This window comes from Scyliorhinus torazame, chromosome 22 (genome assembly GCF_047496885.1).
Source record: "Scyliorhinus torazame isolate Kashiwa2021f chromosome 22, sScyTor2.1, whole genome shotgun sequence".
In the NCBI taxonomy this organism is placed as follows: Eukaryota; Metazoa; Chordata; class Chondrichthyes; order Carcharhiniformes; family Scyliorhinidae; genus Scyliorhinus; species Scyliorhinus torazame.
In genome coordinates this window covers 86,991,216-87,001,176 of record NC_092728.1, presented here as the reverse complement: position 1 = coordinate 87,001,176, position 9,961 = coordinate 86,991,216, and the positions used below count along the sequence as shown (strand labels likewise).

Sequence of the window (9,961 nt, the reverse complement as noted above, 5' to 3'; positions counted from 1 at the left end):
CTGCTCGAGTCTGCTACATTCAATAAGATGTGATCGTCTACTTCAACTCTACTTTCATCCCCATCCCATATCCATCTATTTCCATTATGCCCAAAGATGTAGAAATCTCAATCTTGAATATATTCAATAACTCGTGTCTAATGTTCAAATGCAGTAAGATCTGGACAATATCCAGGTTTGGGCTGACAAGTGGCAAGTAACATTTCAGCCATATAAATGTCAGGAGGTGACCATCTCCAACCGGACAGAATCGCCATCGTTCCTTGATATTCAACAGCATTACCATTGCTGAATCCCCCACTGTCAACCTCCTGGGGGGTTACCACTGACCAGAAACTTAACTGAACTAGCCACATAACTACCGTAGTTAAAAGAGCAGCTCAGAGGCTTGGAATGCTGCGGCAAATAACTCATCTCTTGACTTCCCAAAGCCGGTCCACAATCTACATGGTACAAATGTGGAATACGCTCCACTTGCCTGGATGAGTGCACTTCCAACGACACTCAAGAAGCTCAATGCCATCCAAAATATGGCTTCCTGGATTGGCACCCCATCCACAAACATTCACTTCCTCCACCACTGACAGTGGCAGCAGTGTGGACCATCTACAAGATGTACTGTAGAAAACTCACCAAGGCTCCTTCGACAGCACCTTCCAAACCACAGCCGCTACCATCCAGAAGGACAAGGGCAGCAGATGTGTTGGAATACCACCACCTGCAAGTGCCCCTCCAATCCACTCACCACCCTGACTTGGAAATAGATCGACGTGCTTTCACTGTCACTGGGTCAAAATCCTGGAACTCACCTCCATAATAGCACATGGACTGCAGCGGTTTCAGAAGGCAGCTCTCCACCATCTTCTCAAGCGCAGGTTGGGATGGGCAATAAATGCTAGCCTGGCCAGACCGCAAATAGTTTTTAAAAACTGATCCACAGCATTCTGGGATGCAGAATGACAAAGATTTATAACCTTCTGAGTGAAGAATGTAGCAAAGTCAGCAAAACAGTGTCACATGAACACCCGAAAGTGGTGGCATATTAGTAGCTCTAATATAAAGTATAAAAGCATAGATATATAACCCCGCATTTCAATGCAGCCTTATCTCATCTCAGTATTCTTTAACTATCTAACTTCCAGTTCTTGCTGCCCCAGAAGCCGTAGTGTGGACTTATCCAAGGTGACTTTAAATGTCAGACCAAAGCGACTTCCGGTGACGGCGGGCGGGAGGCGGCCGCACAATGGAGGGCTCCCATTCGGGAACGGCATTTTCGGGGCTTTAAGACCAGTCCCAGGGTCCACGGAGGCGGCAAAAGCAGGAAGAAACAGTGAAGGCACAATGAAGAAAAATGTCGAGGGTAAGCAAAAAATCGTCCGTAAAGAAAACAGCTGAAGGTCTGTCGGGGAGTGGAAAGGTCACCGCGGGGTCGCCAAGGAAAATGGAGGCTGGAGCACCAGGGGAGGCCACATTGCTTACGGCTGAAGAAATAACTAAGGTGATGGCTGCGGAATACGAAAGGCAGTTTACAAGATACATGGAGACAATGAGGAAGGAGATGAGAGAGGTTGAGAGTGTGCTGGTAGAGGAGGCGATTTCACCGGTGGCGAGTGCAGTGGCGGACGTGCGAGAACAAGGGGAGGCGCTGAAGGAAGTGGAGGTGACGTTATTGCAGCACGGTGATCAACTTGCCTCAATGGGGAAGGAGATGCGGAAGGTGATGGACATTAACAAGGATCTGCGAGGAAAAATGGAAGACCTGGAAAACAGATCCACGCGACAGAATTTGAGGATTGATGGGCTGCCCGAAGGAGTTGAAGGGCCGAGGCCGACTGAGTATTTTGCCGCGATGCTGGCAAAACTATTGGGGGAGGATCCCTCCCGATATGAACTGGATCGGGCTCATCGGTTGTGGAGGCCTGTACCAATGGCGAGTGAGCCGCCAAAGGTAGTGACTCGAAATGAGGGCTCTTTGGGGTGTAGGTGGATATGCGGGGTTTGTGCGCTACAAGGGGATTTCTGGGCTTTCCTAGGGCCTGGCAAGGGGGAAAAGGGACCTGGGAGGGGGCCTCCATGCTGGCCGGTTTAAGCCAGCCAGTGAAAGGGAGTGAGGTGGGGGGGGGGGGCTGCGGCCATCAGAGCCTGGCAGAACAGGGTCAGAGTGGTCTAGCCGGGGTGGAAAGTTGGGGGGGGGGGGGGGGGGGGAAGGAACCGAGGTTGGGGGGGGGGGGGGTTTTACAAGAGGCAGTGGACGGGAGGAGTTGGAGACAGGGGGGAGGGAGGGGGGGGGGGGGGGTGTACAACTCTTGGGTATCATGTACGGTACTCTTTCAGAGGTTGGATGGTGTTGAGTGTGGGGGGGGGGGGGGGCGGGGGGAGTGGATTCTATAGGTCAATGGTGACCATGGGCGGTCCCGGACTCCTTCTTCTTCTTCTTCTTTTTCTCTTTTGTTTCCACCGTGGGAGGGTTTGTTTTATGGGATGCATATATTGACAGGTGGGCTCTTGTTTGGGGTGATGGGAGGATGGGATTGTTGTTATTGTTAAGGGGATTGATTTTGTATTTGTTACCGTTTACTGTCTGTGGTGGGGTGTAAATTTTTAAGGAAAATGTGAAAATGGAGAATAAAAACTTTTTTTTTTTTTTTAAATAAAAAATGTCAGACCAAAGAGTTCTACACTGAGGTAATAAAGCCAAGGTAAAGTCCCCACAATCCCAGATGACCACTGGCTGCTTTTGCCTTTGAGGGGGAGAGCTGACTGGTGGTGATTTAACCGGAGGATCACCACACCTCAGGCAAGGGGCAAGGTTGAGAAGGCGGGGCCGTCATGATTAACCTCAGCCAGTACGGGAATGAACGCGCGCTGTTGGCATCGCTCCGCATCACGAACCAGCTGTCCAGTCAAGTGAGCTGTACATCAAGTCAATGCCTTCATTCCCAAAATTAAAAAAAACATCCCAGTAACAACTGGGATGACACCATCCAGTCAGGCCTTAAATGTTCAACTGGAGGAATCAAATGTCAGCATCAAATGACTCTCTACATATTCCATTACATTTAGTTGACACTTTTTGTTGCAATTACCCAGACGGGAATGAATCATAAAATAGATCAGGTCAAAAAGCAAGCAGCCACTGCAGACATGCTCAGCAGGTCTGACCTAGTCTTGTCTGAACAGCCACATTCAGTCTCACGGGATTACTGCTCCCCTATCTGTGCTCCCGATTTAATTCACACGTTTCCTTTTCAATTTTTTTTTCAGGAAAAGAGCTCCAAGCAAACCACCTGTTCTTTTACATATAAAATAATCATGCTTTACAATTGTCTGTAGTTTAACATTTGGTTTCCATTGGAAACACAAGAGTTCAGAACATTTCATGGATGCTTTCCTGGCAGTAGACCATGAACACACTATCGGAGGCTGCAATAACTGACAACACTGGTCCCAAATATCACTAGCATGTCAATAATAATCTAAGAGGTGACTTAATAGAGGCATACGAGATGATCAGAGGATTAGATAGGGTGGACAGTGAGAGCCTATTACCTCGGATGGTGATGTCCAGCACAAGGGGACATAGCTTTAAATTGAGGAGAGATAGATACAGGATAGATGTCAGAGGTAGGTTCTTTACTCAGAGAGTAGTAAGGGCGTGGAATGCCCTGCCTGCAACAGTAGTGGACACTCGAACATTAGGGTCATTTAAATGGTCATTGGATAAACAGATGGATGGTAAGGGAATAGTGTAGATGGGCTTTAGATTGGTTTCACAGGTCGGCGCAACATCGAGGGCCAAAGGGCCTGTACTGCGCTGTAATGTTCTATTGTTCTATTGCTCTAATAATCTTTAATAGTGTCACAAGTAGGCTTACATTAACACTGCAATGAAGTTACTGTGAAAAGCCCCTAGTTGCCACATTCCAGCGCCTGTTCGGGAACACAGAGGGAGAATTCAGAATGTCCAATTCACCTAACAAGCATGTCTTTCTGGACTTGTGGGAGGAAACCTGAGCACCTGGAGGAAACCCACTCAGGCATAGAGAGAACGTGCAGACTCTGGCGCTGTGAAGCAACAGAGCTAACCACTGTGCTACTGTGCCACATTATGCCAAAGTACTCCTTTCAGCTACAAATCACTATCATATTTTTTTTCAATCACAAGAAATGTAAAAGTTCAATCTAGAAAGTTTCTATAATACGAAGCTCCTATAATATGAAGAAAGTGAATGAAGATGCATCAAAAGCATTTTGAGTTCAGTACAATGGGCTTCAGTGGTCGCTGTACAGAAATCCGAACCCATCCAAACCAGCAAATTAAAAGTTTTACATTTCTGCACTAAATAGCCATATGCATTTGGCTGACTTAAAGTAGCTCCCACAGGGAATGCACCTGGTATCCGAAGGGGTCTCTGGCATGGAAAATAAATGAACACTCCAATAATTTTAATCAAGCAATGCAACCCACAACAATGCAGAAATGTGGTGCCCAAAAAAATGTACTTCAGTTATTCTGTATTAAAATAGCTTTTAACCAAGAGGAATATATGCTTTCTTAATAAGAGAAATGGTAGAAACACTAGGAAGTCTGGCAGCATCCTTGAAGAGAAAAACAGTTGACCTCTTCAGAACTGACTTTTTATGCTGGTTGAAAAGGGGAGGGGAGATACAACAGAAGGGAAGGTCTGAGATAGGTTAGAGAGCAGAACAGATTAAATGACAAAGATATCATGGAAAAAAACGGCAAAGGGAGTGTATTGGCTGTAGTAAAGGGGCCACGCTACCACAAATCCAAACTGATCAGGTTCTATTATGAAAAATACGGTTTCATTTTCCTTTTGCACAGTGATTTAACCTCACCGCCATACACTTACAAAATTCCTTTCCAGGTGATTAGGTGAAGTGCAAAATGTAATTACTGGACCACAGATGAGATGATGCACTTGCTGAATGCAATCAATTTTACATTCTCATTTCAGAATCCTAAACATTAAAAAAAAAATTAAACGCAAGAGTCGCGTAGTTTTAAAATGTAAAAGAGGGACAATTAATGAGTTCAAAAAAAAAAAAAAGAGTGGACGAGAATGTGAGGGGAAAAAATCTCAGGGTTACGGGATTAGAGCTGGGTAATGGGAGTGATTGAATCGTTCCAAACTGTTGCCTTTTTTTACCTACTGTAAATATGGCAGTCAGTGAGTTTGCCCTCCTTTCTTTAGGTATCTATACTATCATTGCTCAGAGTTGCCAGGTATCGAATGATACCACCACAAGGTTCAACCGGCTATCGATCAAAGAGCCAAACACCAGTTAGTTAGTTCAAGGTCAAGGACACTTTATTTACACACAATTAACATGCAATATAAACACTACTAGTTAAACAACATCTACCGACTATGACAACCTGTACTGAACTTCAGGCACCCGGCTTAGGTCAGAGGAACAGTGGCCGTTGTTCGATTCTAGATCTATCGGGTCTGTAGGAGTAACTGCTGCTCAGCTGGGCTCATCCGTCTGGTAGCAGGCGTTGAACTTGAAATTGCTTCTGGTGGCGCTGCGATTGGAGATGGTCGTTGCTGGGGCGCCAGGTCCAAAAGAGGACGAACACATGGTGGACTCTCTTCTTGAGCTTGGGGTTTTACGCCCTCTTTTGGGCGGTCCTTCAGTTTGGACCCCATTAATTGGGTGATCCCTGATCATTGTGTTAGATTCGAACCAATAAATGGGCAGGTGCCTGGATGGCTGGGCGTGTCGCAAGCGGTCATTGACCTGTTGTTTACGCTTCCCTAGTACAGGGAGTGGCGCCGAAATGTCTGGGACTACCTGTCGCTCAAGTACCAGTCCTTTGTCTGGCGGAGATGGGCCATCAAATGCTAATTGGTCCATCCAATGCTAATCGGTTGGGGTTTCGACACCATCTGGATTCTTCACTCGCAAATATACATTTCAGGCTCTGAGCCTGCCTGAATCTCGCATTGTCCCTTTTTCCCGCTGGGCTTTGCGACCTTCCCTGTTCCTGGTTGCAAGTGGCCATCCCAGATGGCTACAAAACTGAGCTGGAATAGAGTCAATGGGCCAAATGGTCTATCCGCTGCCCTAACGTGTCTATGACTATGTCCATCGGTAAATCAAAAAGACGGAAGAATATTCACACACTCACTGTGAATGACTCATGGATAAAATATAACTTTCAGAATAAATTATCTTAAGGTGCTCCAGGCAATGAAACCAGACAAGAACATGCTTTGTGCAGAATACTTATTATCAAATACCATATAAATCAGTCAAGAACTTGATGAGAGCAAGTCATTGAGGGAGACAAGAGTCTGCACTTTTTTAGGCATTTTATAAACTGGGCTGACAACATCCAAATAATTTCTTGCCCATGACGGTGGCACAGTGGTTAGCACTGCTGCCTCACGGCGCCGAGGTCCCAGGTTCGATCCCGGCCCTGTGTCACTGTCCGTGTGGAATTGCGCACTTTCCCTGTGTCTACATGGGTTTCACCCCCACAAGATAAATGATATACAGGGTAGGTGGATTGGCCACACTAAATTGCACCTTAATTCGAAAAAAATAATTGGATACTCTTAAATTTATAAAACAAAATGCTTACCCATCACAAAAGTCACGTTTGTGTTTGATTAATTACCACAAAAATGATGGGAGAGAATGCAGTCCTTTACAGGACCACCAGTTGCAATCAAATTGCAAGAAAACTGGTCTCTCACAAGCAAATGAAGTATCAAGTGCTACAAATTTCAACCACATCAGGTTCAGAGTCACAGGCCTCTCCCCTAAATAGAGACTCATGACCCTACAGCCAGATGTTTCCCCAACACCTCGTCAACAGTTAAACAGAACTGGAGGATCGAGCTGTGTGAACTTGGGTGTTATAACCAAGTTTGCACTTAAAGAAAGGAGGAACTTGCATTAATGTAGCATCTTCTTCGATACTAGGATATCCCAAAGTGCTTTATGACACATGAAGCACATTTAGCAGGGGCGGCACGGTGGCACAGTGGTTAGCACTGTTACTTCACAGTGCCAGGGACCCGGGTTCAATTCTGGGCTTGGGCGACTGTCTGTGTGGAGTTTACATTTTCTCCCCGTGTCTGCGTGGGTTTTCTCTGGGTGCTCCAGTTTCCTCCCACAGTCCAAAGATGTGCTGGTTAGGTGGATTGGCCATGATAAATTGCCCTCAAGTGTACAGGGATAGAACGGGAACCTGGTTAGGGTGCTCTTTCAGAGGGTGCAGACCCGATGGTCCAAATGACCTCCTTTTGCACTGTAGTGGTTCTATGATTCTAAAATGTAGTCACTGTTTGTTATGTTGGAAAATTTGCAGCCAATTTGTCTGCATCAAACTCCCACTGCCAGCAATGATACAATTGATCAGATGACTTGTTTTGTGATGTTAAGGATAAATATTGGCACCGTACACCCCTCACTTTCATTCTTATGCAACATTGACGCAGGATTTTTTTTTTTTTTCCCAATGTTACATCTATTGGGCACTGGTCCAACATTTAATAGAAAACATACAGCCCCTCTATGCTGCACTGGATCGTCAGCATGAAGTATGCTCCAAGTCTCTGGAGCAGGGCTTAACCAGCAAACCTCTGACTCAGATGCTAGAGTCTTACCACTGCTCACAGCTGAGAATACATAAAACCTGGGTAGCAACACTAGCCCAGGAGTGGAGAACCCGATATCCGGGCGCGAATGGAGTATGGCACGAATTGTAGGTTGGAGGACGTGATATAGATTATGAAAGTGGGAAGGAAGGAAGCTCTTGTGGACAGCTGGTAGGATTAAAATAAACCAGCCAACAGCAAAGACAAGACAAAAGATGGATCGCCCAAGTTGCTCTTTGTTCAGTAATCATTTGCAGGATTGAGGTGGGCATGGAAAGAAGTCATGCCTGTCACCACCTGACACATGCTCCAACAAGCTTGGTTCATTCGGCTGTAGTTAACATTGTATGAAAATTATGGTGTACAATACACATGCGTTTAACAGGAACATAGTCTCCTGGGAGAGTTTGAGGCAAGAAACAACAGCTTAATGTTTTGACAACAAATGAGTGACACCTCTGGTGCTTTTCCAGCTATATTTCTGTGACATTAGTGGGTTGCAGTCCATGCTGTCCAGCCAATGGACCTTGGCCAATCTGTGATCAAATACCGGAAGTATTTGACTGTACAACACCATCTGCAAACAGTCTGACAGAACTCTAAGCAAGGCAGACCAGGTTAATGTTTTCCCACATTCCCACTAAGACAACCCAGTCAGATGTAAACATTTACGCTCAACACTACAACTGCCCTCACAGGTCCTTAACTGTGGCTGCGTATTACTTAAATTGCCTTTCGTTAACCATGAAGGTAGTCTGGCCAAGTGTCAGACTGGAATCAGAACAAAAACTGTTATCTTAAAGGAGGCCTAGATCTTCAGCCCAGCCCAGGTTTTGGTGCCCATTACTGAGCTCCCATGCATCTTTCATGTAATTTACTTTTATTCCCAAGCATTTTCCAGACATAGTGTTAATATGAAGACTTTTATTTGAAACCTGTACTTATTATTCCTGTTGACGTTAAATAAAAGAATTCTCCAGTAATAAGCAGGGTCCCAATGGTATATGTGCAAGGGTCCGTCCCACAGCAAAATCTGAAAACCTGCTCACCCATTTTTCTCTGACAACTAATGAAATTATGGGAACCCGAGGCTTAGAAACATGCAATATATGTTCCGGACGAAGTGGCCTTCTCCTGCATTTCATTACAAGAGGGATCTCCACTGACTACAGAGACAGTCAGTCAGTCAATCTGTTCATCTTGCCCCATTTCCAACGGCAACACTGGCGGAATTGCAGGCGCCTACTGCACTTGACCTTTCCAAATTGAGCACAATTGTGTATAAAACTCCAAAGGATAAATATTGATTAATGTTGCTGTTTTTTCCCCGAAAACCATAACCATACAATGTAATACATACCATATTTTAAAGAGCTAGCAGTAATTAAAGTCCTAACTATTTGTTGATTGGAGATGGTGAGAGGATGTGTACACTCAGTTGCCAAATATTATTAATGGTATCTTATCCACGACTTTTAAAATACAGGAAGAACAAAGAGAATCACAGATTATAAGATATCTCTAAAATGCCACTTCAAAGATTGCTATATTTTTGAACTATGTATATTTTTTATATTGTTGAAATATATATATTTTTATATATAAATATGTATAATATATAAATATATATCACTGACACACACTCACAAATGCACCCAAGGCTGTCACATTTGGGCCTGAAAATAGCTCAGTCTAGCTCTAATTACACTTGAAGGTAAAGTTTCCCCAAAATTTGAACAACTGATTAAGCTAGCCATTTCACACTGCTACCATGCAGCAGCAACACGATTGGTATCCACTACTAACAGGATGCTGCCATCAAGCCAAAAAAGACATTTTGTCTATCAAACTAATGAGTAATTTGGTACCCCTGGTATCTCGGCTGCAAGTCCCAACAATGGAGGATTATATCAAACGGCACTTGTCTTCAGCTGTTCACAACAGGCAGAGTACGGACCATTAAACAGTGCGCGCTTGAAAAACTCATAATAGGTGTCCAACATTAAATGTGACTCTGCGATTGGGCAGCACTGACTGAACAATCCCAAGGTGGCTCAGAATGACATCAATTTAAGATTATCAGTAAAGCTTGCAATGTAACCCACTTCCAGCTACAAGCTGCATATACTCATATGTAGGATCCTTCCTGCCAGAAATAACATGTCCAGCCATTACTATTTTTCAATTAAACAGAAGTATTGGGGACAACAGGTGGTGCATTCTCCATGGCAACACCTTAACCAGAGTCCACTTGCCAACCAAACAGGTTATATCCTCACACAGTATAATCTGTTACTTTGTTTGAAGTTTGGTTCTCTTCCCGGAGT

The 9,961-nt window shown here is 44.7% G+C and overlaps 1 protein-coding gene across 5 annotated transcripts in view; it reads right to left on the bottom strand.

Annotated features, from left to right (window-relative positions):
• The window catches only part of LOC140399187 (ras-specific guanine nucleotide-releasing factor RalGPS1-like), an 839,817-nt gene that overhangs the window by 778,442 nt on the left and 51,414 nt on the right, over positions 1-9,961 (bottom strand). The gene's annotated exons all lie outside the window — the stretch shown is intronic.